This window comes from Rhinopithecus roxellana, chromosome 17, assembly GCF_007565055.1.
Source record: "Rhinopithecus roxellana isolate Shanxi Qingling chromosome 17, ASM756505v1, whole genome shotgun sequence".
NCBI classification, from domain to species: domain Eukaryota; kingdom Metazoa; phylum Chordata; class Mammalia; order Primates; family Cercopithecidae; genus Rhinopithecus; species Rhinopithecus roxellana.
Genome location: NC_044565.1, coordinates 85,746,663 through 85,767,741, shown reverse-complemented (window position 1 = coordinate 85,767,741; position 21,079 = coordinate 85,746,663). Strand labels below are relative to the sequence as shown.

Below are 21,079 nucleotides of genomic sequence, written 5' to 3'. Positions count from 1 at the left end.
TTGAAAAAGACGATACATCAGTCTTCTAATTAAACTTTTACCTTTTATGAATTAAGCAAGATTTATAGAACTAGGATGAAACCTATGTCAGAAACACACACTTCGAAGACAAAATAGGCCTTTCAAAAAAAAGAAATCATCCTGATTATCAGGGAAACTCGGGATTTCCTTTAGCAGTGGGTGTTGATTTAAAAACAAGCAAACAGACAAAAACCTACCTTCAAAACAAAGAATGAAACACAGGATGTGTGCTGGTTTCTTTCCTTCCCAAATGGCAGGCAAATCTCTTTGCTCCAGGCTAGAGGCACTTCCCCAACTCCACTCCAGGAGATAAATTGGGTATTTAAGGACAACTGGCAGCACAGACTTGTCAGCCTTGCTGTGAGAAAGACCAGGCCTTCTCAGAGAAGTCACCTGACTAGTATCCCTGACCAAAATTCATCTCCCAAAATAGTGACAGGTATTCTCATCTGCTCAGAGGACCAGCTAAGGCCACATTCCAGCCCCCTGCCCTGCCCTAACCTAGGCCACTGGGACCACTCTGGGCACCGCCTGGTCTTGCTGCCATCCCAAGTGTCCAGACCTAACATTTGCAGCTGCTTCAAGATCAAGCTGAGACTCCTACACCAGGCTTCAGGCAGCTCAGGCACAGCAACCATCAAGCATTTCCCTTGATGGGCTTTAGCCACCTGCACACAGAATGATTCCCACCACGTTGGGAGTTTCAGAAGAATCCCTTATTTGGAGAAGGTCCACCCAGCACAGCTCAGATTTTTCCCTCTTAACTGTGAAAAGGACCATCACTGACCTGTAGTGTTTAAACCCCAGAAGAAGGCCATTTGTCACTTTTCCTTGGGGCCCATTATCCAAACGAGACTAACAGCAACCCCCCAAGTTTCTAAAGGAAATTGCTGGAAAGGGCTTTTTTTATCTTTCAATGAAATATTTCTCCCCTCTTCCCACTCCCTCTTTTCCTTCAGCAGATGTGGAAGCCGTTTTGGCACCTTCCTCAGAAAGAAGCCAAATACTAGATTTAAGGCAACCAAAGGCTGGCAAGTCACCTCCATCCATCTGATGTCCTAAAGGCTTAAAGAACTGGCTTGCATAATCAAATATAGATAAAGCTTTCTCTCCTTGAAACAGATCCTAAATCCCAAGATAGAATTTTAAAGAATCCAGCTAATACAAAGACCCCAAGGAAGTTGAGCTCTATTATATGCTTTCATCAGTTACAACCAAACCCAGCCCAGTAAAATTTATTACACTTCAAACCAAGATTATCATAACCACATCCATTCCACTGCGACACATTATAGGATAGCCGTTTCAAAGGCTCTCAGAAATCGGAAGACAAAAGTAAAATCAGATGTTGTCCAAAGCATATGGAGACGTCTCTCAGGGGAATTAATGCAACTGTGACGGGAATTCCCTTCAGAACAAAACAGAAAGCACGTTATCTAATGAGAACTTAATTTCTGGTATTTTTCCATTGTAAAAAGACATTATTCAGAAAAGAGAAATAGCTACAATAAACCAATTTTTGAATTCTCTCTTCCTTCGCCATTTTTTTTTAACATCCCACCCCTAAAACAGCTCAGGGCAACAGATAGTGTTCATGCTACAGCTTTAACTATAGACCAGTCATTAGATTTTATGTTTTGCCATGTGACATGCATAAACTGCAAGAGTGCTGAACATCATCATGTGATCATACACACTGTCAAAACTCTACATCTTCATTCTAAGATTTGAGGATTGACCCTTAATACATATTTGTGAGAAGAAGAAAGATGCACAGAAGAAAAAAAGGCTTAAAAGAGAAACGCACACACACGTGTGTGTGTGTGTGTGTGTGTGTGTGTGTATATTTTTTTTTTTTGAGACAGAGTCTCACTCTGTCACCCAGGCTGGAGTGCAATGGCGCGGTCTCAGCTCACTGCAACCTCCGCCTCCTGGGTTCAAGCGATTCTCCTGCCTCAGCCTCCCAAGTAGCTGGGACTACAGCTGCCCCCACAACACCCGGCTATTTTTTGTATTTTTAGTAGAGACAGGGTTTCACTATGTTGGCCAGGCTTGTCTCGAACTCCTGACCTCATGATCTGTCTGCTTTGGCCTCCCAAAGTGCTGGGATTACAGACGTGAGCCACCGCACCCAGCCGAGAAACACTAAAATATTAACCGCATGTTTCTGGGGTCATGCAGTATCTAGTGATTTTAATTTTCTTCTTTCTATTCATCTTTAGTTTCCATATGATCTAAAATGAACATCTATTATTTTGGTAATAAAAAGATATCTTAAAAATACTTTTCTATTTTTGTTATGATGATTTTATGCTAACTTATGCCTTTATGATGGTATATATTCTTCATCAGCTATTCAAAAAAACGACATATACTGTGTATGTTAGCAGACATTGTCAAAAAAAATCAGGGATTCTAAAGTGATAAAAATACAAAGAATATTTTAATTTTTAAGACTACTATAATCACTGTAAAAGCACACCTGGCTGGGCGTGATGTCTCACATCTGTAATCCCAGCACTTTGGGAGGCTAAGGAGGGCGGATCACCTGAGGTCAGGAGGTTGAGACCAGTCTGGCCAACATGGTGAAATCAATCTCTACTAAAAATACAAAAATTAGCTGGGCACGGTGGTGGGCGCCTGTAATCTCAGCTACTCGGGAGGCTGAGGCAGGAGAATCGCTTGAACCCAGGAGGCGGAGGTTGCAGTGAGCTGAGAACGCGCCACTGCACTCCAGCTTGGGGGACAAGAAAAGACTTTGTCTCCGAAAAAAAAAAAAAAAAAAGGCACTCCTATGCTTATGCTTACAGGTTTCAAAATGCTGTGGAAAATGTTTAAACATCACAGATCAAAATAAATAAGCATTGTTTTAAGGAAGAATCTAGGTTTTCCTTCCTGTTCAAGTAGATAAGATAAAGAGAAAAAAGCCACCTCCCACTACCCCCCCCCCGCCCCCCGCAAACAAATGCCCTATCCCTATCCCAGCCCAAGACTTTACAACTGGTTAAGAACATTCCAGAAAAATGTACAGCCCTTCAACGTTTATATCTGGCCTTGAGGCAAACACACTAGAACAAAATGTATCCCTGAAATAGCCACCCAAGAGTACTGTTGGGAAATGAAACTGTATCCAGAGCCAAAGGCAGTGGCCATTAGTGGCTAATTCCTCCTGGACAATGTTTCGCTCAGGCGCTCTCGCGGCCCAGTTCCTACAGCTTTTCCCACACTCTGCAGAAGTAATGAACTGCCAAGGTTGTAACAAAAATGAACATTTAAACAAGGAATGAAAAGACCTTTTAAAAATTGCAGTGTTCTTTATATCTTCATTATTAATACTGCTTTTTTTGTAAGTTTGGTAGAAAAAAATTGAACAGCAGAAAGTATATTTAGCTGATTAATCATTTGATTAATTCGTATCCAGCTAAAATGAGGTTTGGTCTGAAGTGTTAGGATATTTTTGATAAAGAGCAAGACTTTATTAATTATTTCCCAAAACTTAGAAAATATTGAGAGAAGAAATATACAGAGATTAAATATTCTGCAATTCCATTACCCAAGATAACCACTGTTAATAGGCTCATGAACTTTCTAAGAATAAACATACTTAATTACACAAATTACACATTGAATATATATACCTCAAAGGAATAAATTCTGTTGTACTTATATATCATTCTAAATTTCATACTAGTTGATCTATTGGGTAAAAATCTATAGTTATGTTCTAATACATATTTTACGGCCTAATTAGTGGCTTCAAATTTGTATATTAAAGATCAGAACTAACAGGGCACTCTCGATTCTAGAGCAGAGATATTTAAATGGTTCCAAAAATCACTCAGATGTTTACTCTCACAGTTGAGAGTTTCTTAAGAATAGAAGTATGATTCCTATAAACAAGGGTCAGTTTTAAAGCAATCTTTATAACATCTTATTTTCCTATGTCAAAGCACAATTAATCTTGAAAGCTTACTCAACCAACCACTCAGTTAAAGCTGATGGCAGAAAAATTACAAAATTCATGGAAATTCATTAATTTTTGTAAATTACATTTTACAAAGTACCAATACAGTTAGAGACTTTGGACCACAAAACAGAAAGTACTATTCCCTCCCAAACACTTCCTCCACTGGCTAAGGACAACTTGACTCACTCATGGGATTCATTTTCAAAATACTGTCTCTATAAAATTCCCCATTTAAAATGTTTTACAATAGCCTTGTGCCTCCCTTCGTGGTAGAGATTACTCAATCAAACATACACATCTCTCTCCCGTGTGTGAGAGAGAGATATATATGATAAACACGATATGTATGCATCATACATATACATATACAAAAACATAACGTTGTATAATTTCTTTTCATACAAAAAAGGAAGAATATTAAAATTAGTTCCTCTCAATCTCAGCCTACAGTATTCCCAGATGCTGAGACACCATTCACTGAAAGTAAATCTAAATCTGAAGTGATTTTTACTTTAAAATGTTCACTTGGAATTTTATCTTCATTTCTGACCAATTCCAATGAAACATGATGGTCTAGTGGTTACAAACTAGCACCAGTAGCAGTGTTTAGGTTTCCACAAGTGAGAACAAGCACGTCATGGAATTCCACTGCTCTGCACTCAAGTGTGGAGATTGGAAATACCAAACAACTCCAGTCCTCTGCACTTTTTAAGCTGCCTAGGTTAGTGTAGAGAATTAATACATTTGAATACACTAATTTATCTCACACCTATACCCTTAAGATGCTAACTTACACATTATATCATTGCTCTTAGAAAACTGCAAAGACGGACAGATATAACAATCACTGGATTTAAAACTATTTCTTTTTTTTTTTTTTTTTTTTTTGAGGCGGAGTCTCACTCTGTCACCCAGGCTGGAGTGCAGTGGCCGGATCTCAGCTCACTGCAAGCTCTGCCTCCCAGGCCCATGCCATTCTCCTGCCTCAGCTTCCTGAGTAGCTGGGACCACAGGCGCCTGCCACCGCACCCGGCTAATTTTTTTGTATTTTTAGTAGAGACAGGGTTTCACCGTGTTAGCCAGGATGGTCTCGATCTCCTGACCTTGTGATCCTCCCGCCTCAGCCTTAAAACTATTTCTTAATAATGATCTACAATTGGACAGATTCACGTTTTCTTTCCTTTTTAAAAATTAGAATTTTTAGGCCGGGCGCGGTGGCTCAAGCCTGTAATCCCAGCACTTTGGGAGGCCGAGACGGGCGGATCACGAGGTCAGGAGATCGAGACCATCCTGGCTAACCCGGTGAAACCCCCGTCTCTACTAAAAAATACAAAAAACTAGCCGGGCGAGGTGGCGGGCGCCTGTAGTCCCAGCTACTCGGGAGGCTGAGGCAGGAGAATGGCGTGAACCCAGGAGGCGGAGCTTGCAGTGAGCTGAGATCCGGCCACTGCACTCCAGCTTGGGCGACAGAGTGAGACTCCGTCTCAAAAAAAAAAAAAAATAGAATTTTTAAAGTGTTGATTGCTTTTTTAATTATTAAAAAATAGTGCCTAAGGCTGGGCGCAGTGGCTCACGTTTGTAATTCCAACACTTTGGGAGGCCAAGGCAGGCAGATCAGTTGAGCTCAGGAGTTCAAGACCAGCCTGGGCAACAGGGTGAAACCCAATCTCTACAAAAAAAACAAAATTTTAAAAATTAGCCCTGTGTGGTGGTACATGCCTGCAACTACTTGGGAGGCTGAGGAGGGAGGATCGCTTGAACCCGGGAGGTCGAGGATGCAGGGAGCTGTGTCCGTGTCACTGCACTCCAGCCTGGGCAACAGAGTAAGACTCTGTCTCAAAACAAAACACAACACAACACAACAAAACAAACAAAGATGGTCCTTATGGTCATCTATTATATTATTTACTATATTCTTCTCTACTGTGAAATATTTCAAAACTCAAAAAGAGAAACATTAAGTCACGGGAATTTCCTTTCACACAAGAGAGGAAATCACTCATCAACCTACCATCCAAAGCAAACCATTAACATTTTAATGTATTTCCTTCCAGTCTTTTACTTAATACAATAAAACTAGGATTATACTACACTATACAGTTTTGCATCCAAATATTTCCAGTAACCCCTGTATTATCGGCATCATCCCATCTCGGTAATATTCTTCCAAACGATTATTTTAAGCACTATATTGAATTCCAACCTACAGCTGTGCCATAATTTATCTGATTATGCTCCACTAAAAAAATTTCCCCTTTTCACTATTAATGTTGCCAAGAAAATCCTTGTTTAAAAACTTGTCCTTATTTTTAATTGCTTTTTTAGGTTACCAAGCAACATGTGAGATTTCAGTTCCAGAGGTGTAAGTATTTAAGGCTTCTGTTACGTATATATAACCCAACTGTTTCCCCTAACTTTGTATTAATCAAAATATGCTCTCAACAGGTGATGCAGAGCTTCCATCTCACAGCAGCCCAGAGTATATTACCTATCCATTAAGTGGAAAAATTAATTATTTTGGTCTGTATTTCATACACTGGTGAGTTGGAACTTACAGTTATCAGCCTCCTTGATTTCTTCTTTTATAAACTATCTGCTCATATCCTTTCCTTAGCTACTAGGGCTTTAGCATTTTCTTGTTTGTTTAAAAAATACATATATATTAATCAGATTTTCCTTTCCTATTATTTTGACATGATGTATAGGAACATGTTTAATATAGACTGAACTTAGTATTATTTACCTAAACGATTATTTGCTAGAATGTATCTTTTCTAAACAAATCAAACTGCTTATTTGAAAGAAAGCATAAAATTAAGTCAAACTAAGCAAAAATTCGACATTTTATAATCATTAAAATTTATTGTGATGAGTGCTGAATTACCTCATTTGGCTTTAATACTTCTATGTGGTAGGTACCCTCATTACGACTATTTTACAGATGAAGATGTTGAGGGACACAAAGAAATCTAGGCAGTTTGCCCAAGGTCACCTAGTGTGTAGGCGAAGTGGGTGGGTTGTGTAACTAAAGAGCCTGAAGCTTGGGGCCCAGGGCCCCTCCATCCAAAGCTTCCCATCAGCCTCTCTAGCCATGACCTCTCTCCACCTCCACTGAGGGTTGTGCTGGAACTTCAAACTCAAACACTGATACTAAAGCAAAACGGATATTCCTCCCAAATATCCACTCATGCCCTTGACTTGCCTATTTCCGTCATCATCACCAAACATGCTCGTTGTCATTATTCAAATTTGAAATCTTTATCACCTTAGCTTAGCTCCTCACTCACTAGGTCCACCTCCCATCCATCCATTCACCCTACAAATAGCTTGGCATAGGATTGGGCCTTCACAACCATTCTCCCATCTCTCCTTTCCTTCTTGTTCCCTTAGCCACCACTGTAACTTGCTCCCTTTACTTCCGGACTCCCACAGTCACCTCTCTCCCGTCTCTTTGCTTCTAGTTTCTTCCTGTCTCATTGTATTCTGAACACTGCCAAGGTGATGAGTTTCTCAAGTATATTATAATCACAGAATTTAGAAGTGTACAGGAGCTTAAAAACTGAATGCCAGATTTAATCGATTGGTAATTATTGCCTAGAACACCATGTCGAGAATATGACTGAGACTCTATCTCAGCTCAGCGGAAAAAGAGTACCATTACTGATTTTCGATGGCTGCCAGGCACAGAAGCGAGTGATGCCATGTGCCATGTTTTAACCCCATTATGATTTCATCTAAGTCTTTCATTTTGTAAAATTAGATCTGAGACCGGAGGGTTAAAGGTTTGCCAAAGTCACACATCCAGCCTGTAAAAGGTATTTTACCTTCTGTGTATGGTACATAAAACATATTCTGTATACTAAAGTATACAGTCCTTTGATTCAGGAACTAATTCTTATTCAACTTTAAGCCAGTCCAAAAACCATAACAACTTCAAGTCCTGGAAAGATAATGTATCCAATAATTATTCATTAAATAAAAAACAATATTACAAAGTAATCTCAAGAGTAGGAGCAAAGGGAGATCATTGATACTATAAATGCTTAATGGTCAAAAGAACTGTGTACAAATATATTACTTTCAGGAAGCGGAATCTAAACTGATAAGGGTTTCTAGTAAGTGGTCTCTTCAGGTTGTATTAATCAATATATAAATGCCATTGGTAATGCAGCCTTTTAAAAATAAAAGTTAGAATAAGCCATTTAATAGTTCTCCAGACATAAAAATGTTTAGGTAGTTTTTGCAAAGTATACCAAAAGGGATCAGTGGGTCATAGTGCTTAGGCAGTCCCAAGAGAAAGGAATGAACTCTTACCAACCAAACACGTACTATGTGCCTGGAAGTGTACACTGCTGCCTCATAACTGTAAGACAAACTAATATTATTTCAGTTTTTCCAATGAGCAAACTGTGGTCTTGAGTAACTAACTAGCTCAAGGCCAGTACCTAGCAGTAGCCATAAGGCTAGTATACAACACCATTAGGATTTGGGCCCAGAACCTGTTTGATTCCAAAACGAATGCTCTTTCCAAACAAAGAAAAACTTTTCTGCAATAACAAAATTATCCTCACAAACTTTAAAGGACAAAATACTGATTATGACTCTGCTAAATTACAAATAACTGATCATCAAAAGAAATCACAAATTTGAGTTTAAAAAAAAGCACAAGCTGAGAAGTAATTGTCGCAAGACATATGATCCACAAAGGATTAGTAGGTAACCTACATATAGAACTACAAATCGATAAATGGGTAAAAGACTGAGCAGGTACTTCGCAAAAGGAAGAACCCAAATGGTTAACAATGTAAACAGACATTCAACCTCAATAACCAGAGAAATTGCAAATAACAATCACAATGAGATAACATTTCACCGGACAAGATTTTCAAGCCTGGTATGTGAAGCACTGGCAAGGCTGTGGAACAACTGCAACACTTACGGCCAGTGGGAACACAATCGACATAACCACTTCGTAAAAAACAGTTTGGCACTCTCTGTTAAGGCTGATGATGCACACGCCCTGTGATCCAGAAAATTGCATTCCCTAGAGACAGCAAGTGGGAGTGTGTGCCTCCACTTATGTACCAAGAGCCATATACAAAAACCACTCACAGCAACCCTTGTACAATAGCAAAACAACTGGAATCAGTCCAAATCTCCATCTAGAGTAGAATGAATAAATAAATCATGGTAGAATACTATACAGCAGGTGAAACTGAATGAAATACAGCCATGAAATGGATAAACCTTGGGAATAGAATGTTAATCTAAATAGGTGAATCAGAAAAATACATAAAGTATAATTTCATTGATATAAAGTTCAAAATCATACACAATCAAGATTTTTTAAAAAGGACAAACCATAGAGAAGGGAATGATAAGCATAAAATTCAGGATGGGGTTGTTTCAGATGGGATGATGGAGGTGGGTTCTGGATGTATAAGGCTCTTCTTGAACTAGCTGGTGGCTGCCCGAGTGTCTATTGGTTTATGATTCTTTTTATTTTTTCGAGACAGAGTCTCGCTCTGTCACCCAGGTTGGAATGCAGTGACATGATCTTAGCTCACTGCAACCTCCGCCTCCCCAGTTCAAGTGATTCTCTTGCCTCAGCCTCCCGAGTAGCTGGGAATTACAGGTGCCTGCCACCATGCCCAGATAATTTTTGTATTTTTAGTAAAGATGGGGTTTCACTATGTTGGCCAGGCTGGTGTTGAACTCCTGACCTTAACTGATCTGCCCCCCTCGGCATCCCAAAGTGCTGGGATTACAGGCATGAGCCACTGCGCCCAGCTGGTTTACGATTCTTTAACATATATTTTAGGAACGTTATTTTGTACCTACCAATTACTTGATTCAAAAAACAACTCTAAGAAAAGATTGAACGAGAGGGCAGGACATTGACTATATCAGATGACAGACACCAAGATGCCAGAGCAGAGCAGAGGGAGCAGAGGGGACCCTTTGCTCAGGGGTTAGCTTCCTGGGCTCCAGCTCTGATGTCTCAAAAACCAACGCCTTCTTCTTCCAGAGGAGAAAAAAACTGTTTTTCAACTTTAGAGGTGTTTAACAAAAGAACCTAAAACACTGATTAATATAAATAAACCATGGTATATAGGACTCTTCCACCAAGAATTAAAGAACAGCTTTATAAAATAATTTTGTATTAAACAAATATTTTACAGTGAGTGCCTCACTTTTGTCACCACCATCAAGAAAAAAATGTGCTGATACTTTAGCAAAAGAAAGGAAAATGCAAGAAGGAAACTTCTGATATTGAGGTCCTTTGCTGAAGGAATAGAGTTTCTTCATTTAATGTGTATACAACTTACTTAAAGGTCTTGTTAAAATGCTGATTCCGATTGGCTGAGTTCAGAGTGGGGCCTAAGAATCTGCATTTGTAACAAGCTCCCAGGCGATTCTAACGTTGGAGGTCCGTGAATCTCACTATGATAGCAAAGGACATTATGAAAATGGCTTCTCCAGAGATGTTTAATAAATAGAAACACAGGTATATCTAACTGGTATAATTTCCTTTAACCACTGAGTAGAAAAAAAAATTGATGATGTTATTTCTACACAATAAAAATTTAAATACAATAACAAGTGCTACCAGAAAAATCAGAGTACTAAACTAGGTCTTTTGCAAATAAAAGATGCCCTGAGAAAAAGCAAAGACTGAAAACTTACAGGAAAAATCCATGAGATGCTTTACTCACTTCCACAGACCTACAAAGCTCACTTTTCTAACAGGGGTAGTTAGCTAGCCCCTTCCTTATGGGGTTTGCATTCCCAAAAACGTAGTGAAAGAAACTAGGGCTACCATAGGGAGATCCACAGAACATTAAATAAAGCCCAATTAAGATGAAGATACTAGTTATGGTGCAACACAATTAAAGGAGCATCACGCCATTGCACGTAAAAAAAAAAAAAAAAAACAGGCTTTAAAATGTCCTATAAGAATATGCTATTAAAAAGAAAAGCTTAAAATTATTTCGACAAAATCCACACTGAATGATTTCCACTAATCATGTCTATGTTGAGTAGTAGTAAAATCCTTCCACTTCAAAATAGTACTTCCACATGTAAAGTCATACATTCGTACATCAAGACAAAGCAACCACTCTACAAACCCTTCCAGGAAACTCTGCCAATGCCAAGCCTCTGCTCAGGATGTGTCACAAGCAGAGTGAGGTCTTCTCATTTGCTCTACATCACAGATAGTTGTTACTAGTCTTGCCCAAGAGAAGCTCTTCACAGAAAACCTCAACTGTGGGAGATGACCTAGTGACAGCAATTCCTTCACTGCCTAATACTTCTCCTCTCAGATGAAGGTTTTGGTCACTCCAGCAATGACAGAGTTACACAGAGCTTAACCCAACAGAATTCTGCACCTGGTGTGTAAGTCAGAACAGCTAAACCTCCTGTGACATCAACACAGGATATTTCTTACAACAAAGTAAATCCAAAACGTCTGGATGATCCATGGGAACAACATTCATAAAAATCTGTACGCAACACGATTTTATACAACCAGCACAAAAAGTCCCATATTTTAACGGGAGTTTCGTATTTTGAGTTTCTATTAGAGAAACTCAAAATAATGTACATACACCACACAATGTACATGCAGTTCTATTCTGCAGAGCCACATGAAATCAAAAGCCACTAACTTGGATTCACTAGAAATTTTTAAAAACACAAGCAGGCACGCCCTTGGCTTGCAAACACTGACCTTCCCTTCCAACTAGCATACTGAAATTTCCTTTTTCACCTACACATTTTAGAAAAGCCTGGGTTGACATTTGAAATATATCCCATTTGCCATCCCACACGGAATAAATGAATTATAGAAATGGCATTTAGAAGGGAAATTCCCTGTGTCCTGGCCGAGACTAAACATGAGAACACTGGGAACCATCTCCTCCTAACTAGATACCAGTCAAGAGGCCTTGGTGGTCTGCCCTTCTCCACCCTCTCCCCAGTCACAGCTGTGAAAAACATGTATACAAAAAATACATATAAACAAACATAAATGCAGCCTGTTACTGTCATAATCCCATTAGTTTACTCCTGGACACTAAACTCGTCTATCTGAATCAACAGAAATCTGAACACCAACTTACCCTCCAACATGACACTCATACACCTAATAACCCTTAATAAAGCATCCAAATAATGCAATTGTACTTGACTTAGAAAAAGCAAACGATGAAAAAAAAACAAATACAGGCTAAAGGAATCATTTACTATCCATTAAAAGACATATACATTCCTTTTAAAACAACCTACTGAATTTTAACATACTTATAAATGTCTTAGTGACATAAAAACTAAAACACATTAACCATTTCATTTAAAAAATGGTTTCCTATAAAAAAAAAAATCCATGCTTGGTATTAACCAAAGACAGACGAGGTACTGTAATGTCACAGTTGCGAAGGCCCAATTAATAAACACCAACTTTTCATGTAGAAAGAAATTAATGCATAGATGGGTTGTGGTTACAGATTATGGATGATCCACAGAAAAACGCTGTGACTCCCCACACTGACTGCACCATTGCCTCCGCACACCACTGGGCCCCGTCCTTCCTGCAGCCCCTCCCTATGGCTCAGGTCCCCTGGTCGCAGATCCGATTCCGATCCGCATCCGCAGGCCGGTTCCCCTCTGCCTGCATTGGTGCTGCAGGGCGCCCCTCCGAACGAGCGCAGCCCAAGGAGAGGTGCAGGAGGGATGATCCCAAAAGAGAATACTCCTGCTCACACCTAGGTGACCTGGTCCTCCTGACGCCACATCCAGCAGAAGCTGCAGGACAAGGTAGCAGCAGCTTCAGGCCTCGGCCAAGGGCAGCCCCGGGCCTGGGTGGGGCCGGGCGGGGGCCGCAGGCGCCGAGCGGCCGTGCCAAGCCCCGCCAGCGAGAACCTAGGAAGCTGCGATGCTGCTGCATTGTGCTGCATCACGGCGAGGGCACCGTGAGCCATCCATCTTGCCAAAAAAGCACATCCCCGCCCAAATAAACCCCACCGAATTCAATTTTCTCCTCCGCCGAAGCACCCCCACATGCACCCCGTCCTCACTATCTGGCCTGGCTTTCGGGCAGGAAAAATAATGGACAGAGGTTTGCGTTCTGATCCCCACCCCCTCCCCATCTGATGGCAGCAGTTGGCACCTTTCCTATCACAAAAACAAAGAGAAGGCGCCCCCTAAAAGAGGGCCGTGGGCGTGGTGTCGGGGGTGATGACGAGAGGGGCTTCCAACCCACCTACCCAAGGCAGGCCCGGAGGGTCCCCGCGCTGAGACAAACCTGTTGAAGAGAGGGTGGCAGGAGCTGAAGGGCGGGCGCAGCGGCGGCTCGGCGCCCGGAGGCGGCTCACGCCCAGCCCTGGGAGAGTGGGGACGACAGAAAGGGCGGGAGGGGGGGCGGGCGCAGAAGGGTAGCGAGCGCAGGGACGGGGCGGGGGTGGGGGCGCAGGGCCGCCGCCTCCGGCTCAGCTGCAGCGCGGCGCAGCCGGGACCACGCCTGGCCGCATCCCCTGCACCGCTACGCGCAGAACCCGGCCCTGTCACCGCCGCCCCCGCTCCCCACCCGCGGGGCCACAGGGAGGGCACCTGAAAATAGACCCTCCTGCTGCCCGCTCCACACCCACCTCCGCGCCAGGGGCCGCCGCGCCCGGCTGCAGGGAGGCGACGGCGGAGGCAGTGAGGAGGAATCGCCGGGGCTGGGGCCGGGGCCGGGCGGCAGCGGTGCGCACGGCGTATCTGCTGCTGCCTCACCGCAGAGCCTGCCGCCCCTCGTCCCGCATCACCCGAGTACCAATGAGCACCCGCGACCCGGGCTCCCCGCGCCGCCCCCGCCCGGGCTCTGCAGCCTCCCTGCCCCCACGCGGCTCCCCGGGCGCAGGGCAGGCGGGCAGCCCAGTCCTCCGGCCCTGGGCCCGCGCCCCTCCTCCCGCCAGTCCGCCGCCGCGGAGCCTGCCCGGGAGGCAGCCCCAGTGAGTTGGCATCTCCCTACCTCGGGCCCCCTACATACCTCCCGGGGATGGGGTGGGGGCGCCGGGGTCCCGTCCTCCTCCCGCTCCTCGGCGGCCGGGCGGGTGGGCCGGGAGGCGACTCCGCGGGTCTGTCCGCGGCTGGGGCCGGGGCTCACAGGACGGGACCAGTGGGCGCTGCTGCGCAGGGCTGCGCGCTAGCTCCGGGAGGAGAGGCGGCCGAGGGAGGGACTGGAGGAATCCGCAGCCTGCACGGCAACAGCTGCACTGATTCCGGGGGCTGGGCGGGAGCGCGGGGGGCGGGGGAAGGAGGAGAGGAGGGCGCTCGCAGGGAGGGGGCGAGGGGCGGGGAGAGGAGCGCGCGGGGCGGGCGCGCGCGCACACACACGCGCACTCGCGGACTCCCTCCCGCACGCCCTCTGCACTCCTCCCTCCCTCCTCCCTCCCCCCTCCCCCTTCCCGCCCGCTCCCTCGGCTTCGCCCGCCCTCTCCTCCTGCCCCGAGCCCCGCAGCCGCCCACCCGGCGCTCGCTCGGCCAGGGAGCCGAGCCTCGGGCGCGTCCACGTCCTCTCCAGCCGAGGCTTTTCCCGGGCCCAGCCCGGACCTCATCCTCCCAGCGGCGACCAGGCTGGCCGGGGCCGGGTGGGCACGGCTGCTGCCGCTACCCGAGCAGGACAATAGGGGCTTTGTCCCCACAGCCGGAGAGGGCCAATTTCACGTTTAATTTGAGGCTAATTCGATTATCGCCATGGAAAGAGGCGGTCTAATTTTCTACGTGACTTGTGCAGCCTCTTTTCGCCCTTGATGTTGCGTTTGGAATGCGGGGGAGAGAGGGTGTTTAGGGAGGCTTCGAAGCGTCACTTGCTTAGTTGGTTTGAGATGCAGGTGGTGATGCCTTACAGGTTCTGCCCAGCTTGGAGAAGGGCGACGGCGACCTCTTCGTGGGAAACCTTGGGCGTTGGAGGGTGGGTGGGGGTCGTTCCTTGGCGAGGTTAACGTATTCTTCTTTTGCAAATGCTTTTTCGCCCACCCTTTCGTTTTGGGTAGCTGGGAGCAGATCCTACAAGTGGTTTATCCAACTCCTGCCTCTCAGCGCAGGCCCCGCTCGAACCTGAGGCCAGGTGCCCTGCCCCAGTCACTCCCGAGAGTGGGGTCGTCCGGCCGCGGCGGAGGGCCCGTGATGGCGTGGGGACTTGCGTTTTCCCCTGTGCGCATTCCCTGAAACGGAAACTGGACGTTTCCTTGAATTTTTGTCATGTGCCACTGCCCCTTCCCAGTCACCTGGTCTACCCCGTCAGCCCCTCAGACTGTGTAGAAATTCCAGAACCGTCACTATTGTGAAGAAAAGATGGTGGAATCACCAGGAACCCGAATGGAAACGCTCTTTAGAAAACAGTTTGAAGAAACTGACTTTCTCCTTGCTCTGTAGGGTGCACAAGGCGGCACTGCGGGCATTCAGAGGGAGGAGGGCCCTTCCTGTTTGAAAAAGCAGCAGGGCTTTTCCCCATAAAGACCTGATCACCTGGATTAAAACAAAACAAAAATACAAGGCAGTCAAGCAGTTTGGACCATGCTTCTATCTCAGATCACTAGAACCTGGTTTGATGAGTTTATGTGTTTGTATGTATTTTTAAATGAATATTTTAAAATAAAACTCAATGAAATTTACACAGCAAACTGAAGATGATTCTTCGTTTTAGCCCTTCATAGGTTTGAATGTTTGAACCTACGTTTACTTTTGATAGATAGGAAAAAATTGAGGAAAGGAAATAACATTTTTTCTCAGAAGGTGAATCAACACAACCAGACGGTAAACTCTCTGTAAGGGTAGGATTCTTTCCTTCTTCACTCTGTACATATAGCAGGCACTTAGGAAGTACTAAAAAACATTTGTTGAATTGAACAGAATCAACTTGTAAGCTGCTGCCCTCGTTAGGTAATAAGGGAAATCCACTAGAAAGCAAAAAATAAAGCACTTATTTATTTTTTACCATAGACCCCAGCACCTCCCCACCTACAATGTTAGTGAGATACCAAAGAAAACTAACAATATTGGGAAGTGCATCCATTTAAACTAATTCTTCCAGTGTTATTCTGAAACGGTGACTCTTAAATAATTCCTTTATCACAAACAACGGTACTTAAATAAATTTTCATTTGATGGATGATTCACCTCCCTTACCCCATTCCACTCCCACTTATGTTGTTTTTTAATTTCCTTTAAAAAAAAAAAAAAAAGCCACACACACTTTAGCAAGGTACTCCAGTAAAGCCTCAGTAATTATTCCAAAAATGTGAAAGACGAGGATTCAGAGTTCTACTATAAATACCTGCCTCACAATTTTGAATTCTTACCCTTAGGTGCAAAAAATCACCACGCAGAACTCAGTATACCAACGACCAAAAAGAAGTAACAATTCAAAGAAAGATAGTACAACTGGAAAAATTATTGGAGAAGACATCTTTATGGAAGGCAAAATCTAAAAAAGATAAAAAGCCTTAGTCAGTGATAACAGTTCGGAAGGATTATTCCCACGTATCTCAGAAGCGGCTTTGTTAAGTTTCTTCTCATATTAGAATCGGGGTTGATTTAAAGGAACCTAGAAGTCTACAATATCATGTTTGTAACATACTGCTCTCCGTTTTTAAAACCATGTGATTGCATATGGCTTTATCTCCCATCAAAATACTTTATTACAAAATTTTTGCAGATATAAATTATCATTTCAACTTTCCATTCAAAACGTAGGGGAAGGCTGGGCACAGTGGCTCACGCCTGTAATCCCAGCACTTTGGGAGGCTGAGGTGGGTGGATCACCTGAGGTCAGAAGTTCAAGATCAGCCTGGCCAACATGGCAAAAACCCGTCTCTACTAAAAATACAAAAATTAGCCGGGCATGATGGGACGCACCTATAGTCCCAGGTACTCTGGAGGCTGAGGCAGGAGAATCACTTGAACCTGGGAGGTGGAGGTTGCAGTGAGCCGAGATCACGCCACTGCATTCCAGCATGGGTGACAGAGTGAGACTCTGTCTCAAAAAATGAAATGAAATAAAATGAAAAGATATTGATAAACAGTATTGTCTACTACAATCTGTTTTATTTAGAAAAGAGAATGATATTATAAGTATTTCCTTTTTTTATATTATATTAACCCAATTAGAACCCATCTTTTATTGTACTGATAATAGCCAAAACTTTAAAATCAGAACATACTTTGAAAACTTGCATATATTTTAAAAATTCCTATTTACTCCTAAACTTGCTTCCTTTTAGCCCTGAACTAGTCTGGGAAATTTACTCATATTTAAAATATATTTCATTTGGGAATTCACATGTATTAATTTTGCACTGGGAAAACCTAAAGACTTATATGTAAACTATCATTATCATGAACGAATATTCTTTAAGCACTAATAACATATTTACTCTTGTATAAAGTAATTCTTTCATTATTCAAGAGATGGATATGCCTTATATTCTTCTCAGTTCTGAAATAGAGCAATGGGTAAAATACTTTTAAAAAATCATTGCTTTCGGCCGGGCGCGGTGGCTCAGGCCTGTAATCCCAGCACTTTGGGAGGCCGAGACGGGCGGATTACGAGGTCAGGAGATTGAGTCCATCCTGGCTAACGCGGTGAAACCCCGTCTCTACTAAAAAATACCAATAAAACTAGCCGGGCGAGGTGGCGGGCGCCTGTAGTCCCAGCTACTCGGGAGGCTGAGGCAGGAGAATGGCGTAAACTCGGGAGGTGGAGCTTGTAGTGAGCTGAGATCCGGCCACTGCATTCCAGCCTGGGTGACAGAGCAAGACTCCGTCTCAAAAAAAAAAAAAAAAAAAAAAAAAGAAAAAATCATTGCTTTCATAGATCTTCCATTCTAGTAGGGGATACAATCAATCAACCAAAAAGTAAAAGATATGTGTAATAAATCTGAATAGATGGTAATCTAAATGTATAACAATACTATTTATAAAATGATCACAATAAATAGTGTCAGCTTTCAGCTTTCTATAAAAGATCTTCACATTTTCTATGTTAATAATAATAATGATTATAAGTATCAACCATAAAATGTTTTCCAGTTTTTAAAATGCTTTATCAAATATTATCTTATTTTGTCCTTTTGCCAGTTCTGTGAGTTAAATATTAACCCCATTCTGTGAATGACCAAATGGCCAAATGAGTTGCCCAACTTCTCACAGCTAATTAAGTGCCAGAGATATCTTAGGAGGTGGCATATCAGGGCTGTATACCTGGGCATTGCATATTAATTATTAAACATAACTATTTTGCAAGATGAAGAAAGTTCTAGAGATAGATGGTGGTGATGGTAGCACAACGATGTGCATGTACATAATGCCACTAAACTGTATTAAAATGGTTAAAATGGTAAGTTTTATGTTGTGCATATGTTACTTTTTTTAATCATTCAGAAAATTCTGTTGGCTTTTTTTTTTAACTTTTATTTTGGGTTTGGGGTATATGTGTAGGTTTGTAAACAGGTAAACTTGTGCCACAGGGGTTTGTTATACAGATTATTTCATCACCCAGGTACTAAACCTAGTACTCAATAGTCTTTTTTTTTCTGATTCTCTTCCCTCCTCCCAACCTTCACCCTAAAGAAGGCCCCAGTGTCTATTGTTCCCCTCTTTGTGTCTGTGTGTTGTAATCATTTACCTGCTGCTTATAAGTGAGTACATGCGCTATTTGGTTTTCTGTTCCTGTATCAGTTTGCTAAGGATGACAGACTCCAAACTCAATCCATGTTTCTGCAAAGGACATAATCTTGTTCTTACGTGGCTGCATGGTATTCTGTGGTGTATATGTATTACATTTTCTTTATCCAGTCTACCATTGATGGACATTTAGGTTGATTCCATGTCTTGGCTGCTATTAATAGTGCTTCAGTGAGCATACATGTGCATGTGTCTTTATGATAGAATGATTTATATTTCTTTGGTTATATACTCAGTGATGGGATTGCTGGGTTGAATGGTCATTCTGTTTTTAGCTCTTTGAGGAATCACCACACAACTTTCCACAGTGGTTGAACTAATTTACACTCCCACCAACAGTGTAAAAGTGTTCCTCTTTCTCTGCAATCTCTCCAGCACCTGTTATTTTTTGACTGTTTAATAATAGCCATTCTGACTGGCGTGAGATGGTATCTCATTGTGGTTTTGATTTGCATTTCTCTACTGATCAGTGATATTGAGTTTTTTTTTATATGCTTGTTGGCCACATGTATGTCTTCTTTTGAAAAGTGTCTGTTGATGTCCTTTTCCTACTTTTTAATGGGCTTTATCAAATATTATCTTATTTTCTTGTAAATTTGTTTAAGTTCCTGATAGACGCTGGGTTTTAGACCTTTGTCAGATACATAGATTGCAAATAGTTTCTTCCATTCTGTAGGTTGTCTGTTTAGCTCTTCTGCACAGCAAATGCTCAACATTTTTAGTCATTAGAAAAATGCAAATCCAAACCACTTTGAGATACCACGTCACATTCACTAGGATGGCTTTAATTTTATTTAAAAGATGGAAAATAGCAAGCGTTGGTGAAAATGTGGAGAAATTGAGAGCCTTGTATATTGTTGATGGGAATGTAAAATGTGCAGCTGCTGTAGAAGAGTTTGGCAGTCTGTCAAAAAGAAGAACGTAGAATTACCATGTGACCCAGCAATTCCATTTCTAGGTATATGCCCAAAAGAATGGAAAACAGGTACTCAAATAAATACCTGTACACTAATGTTCATAGGAGACTATTCACAATAGCGAAAAGGTGGAAACAACCCAAATGTCCATCACCTGATGAATAGATAATGAAAATGTAGTACAGCTATACAGTGGAACATTATTCAGCCACAAAAGGGAATGAAGTACTGATACATGTTACAGTGTGGGTAAACCTTGAAAACATTATGCTAAATGAAAGAAGTCTGATACGAAAGGTCACATATGATTTTATTTATCCAGAATAGGTAAATCCTTAGAGATAGAAAGCAGACTGTGGCTGCCAGGAGCTAGGATGGGTGGGGAGTGGGGGAATGGGGTCTACTGCTTGATGGAATTTTTTTTTTTTTTTTTTTTGAGACAGAGTCTTGCACCGTTGCCCAGGCTGGAGTGCAGTAGCACGATCTTGGCTCACTGCAAACTTCACCTCCCAGATTCAAGAGATTCTTATGCTACCCCTCATGAATCAAGAGATTCGAGCAGCTGGGATTACAGGCATGCGCCACCACGCCCAGCTAATTTTTGTATCTTTAGTAGAGACAGGGTTTCACATGTTGGCCAGGCTGGTCTCAACCGTGACCTCAAGTGATCGGCCTACGTCGGCCTCCCAAAGTGCTGGGATTACAGGCATGAGCCACTGCACATGGCCAATATGGCTTTTCTTTTGAGGTAATGAAAATGTTTTAGAACTAGAGGTGATGGTTGCACAACATAGTACACATGAAATGTTTGCTTTAAAATGGTTAATTTTATGTTATATGCCTATCACCTCAATCTTTTAAGAAATTTAATTCAAAAATAAAAATTATTTTTTATTAGTTTCTCATTTAACATCATTTATCAATGACCAATGAAGCACTAGTCATATCAGGTAAATGGGCTTCTACATGTTCTTTAAGATTTTCTTATATGTGCCTCTTGAGAAAGGATTTATTACTATTCATCTCTCAGGTGAACTATTCCACCTGCATGCTTTCAGGGAGCTTGATGTTAATTATCCCACCACAGAAATATAAGAAGGATTCTGAGCCTTTACTGTTGGAGCCAAACTAGAAATTAAGAAAAAAAAAGTTTTTGAAATCTCCCTTTGGCAAGTAGCATCTAAGAATGAAGGGAAAAATCTCAGAATGTGATGACTCTCCACGTGACAATGTGCAGTTTTTCTTCATCGTCTCAACCTACACTGTCCAATACAGTAGCCACCAGTTATTTTCATTTTTTTTTTTTTTTTTTTTTTTTTTTGAGACAGAGTTTAGCTCTTGTTGCTCAGGCTGGAGTGCAATGGTGCTGTCTCAGCTCACTGCAACCTCTGCCTCCCAGGTTCACGCAATTCTCCTGCCTTAGCCTCCCAAGTAGCTGAGACTACAG

General features: G+C 42.4%; 1 protein-coding gene across 2 annotated transcripts in view; it reads right to left on the bottom strand.

Moving 5' to 3' along the window:
- SPTBN1 (spectrin beta, non-erythrocytic 1) overlaps window positions 1–14,210 on the bottom strand; it is a 212,491-nt gene extending 198,281 nt beyond the window's left edge. The window contains exon 1 of one of the 2 annotated variants that reach the window (XM_030921675.1): window positions 14,019–14,210. The gene's annotated coding sequence lies outside the window, so the exon portion shown is untranslated. Of the gene's footprint in view, window positions 1–13,254; window positions 13,326–14,018 lie in introns of those variants that run through there. The other variant, XM_030921676.1, reaches the window with a different exon arrangement.
- Window positions 14,211–21,079: the final 6,869 nt, after the last annotated feature.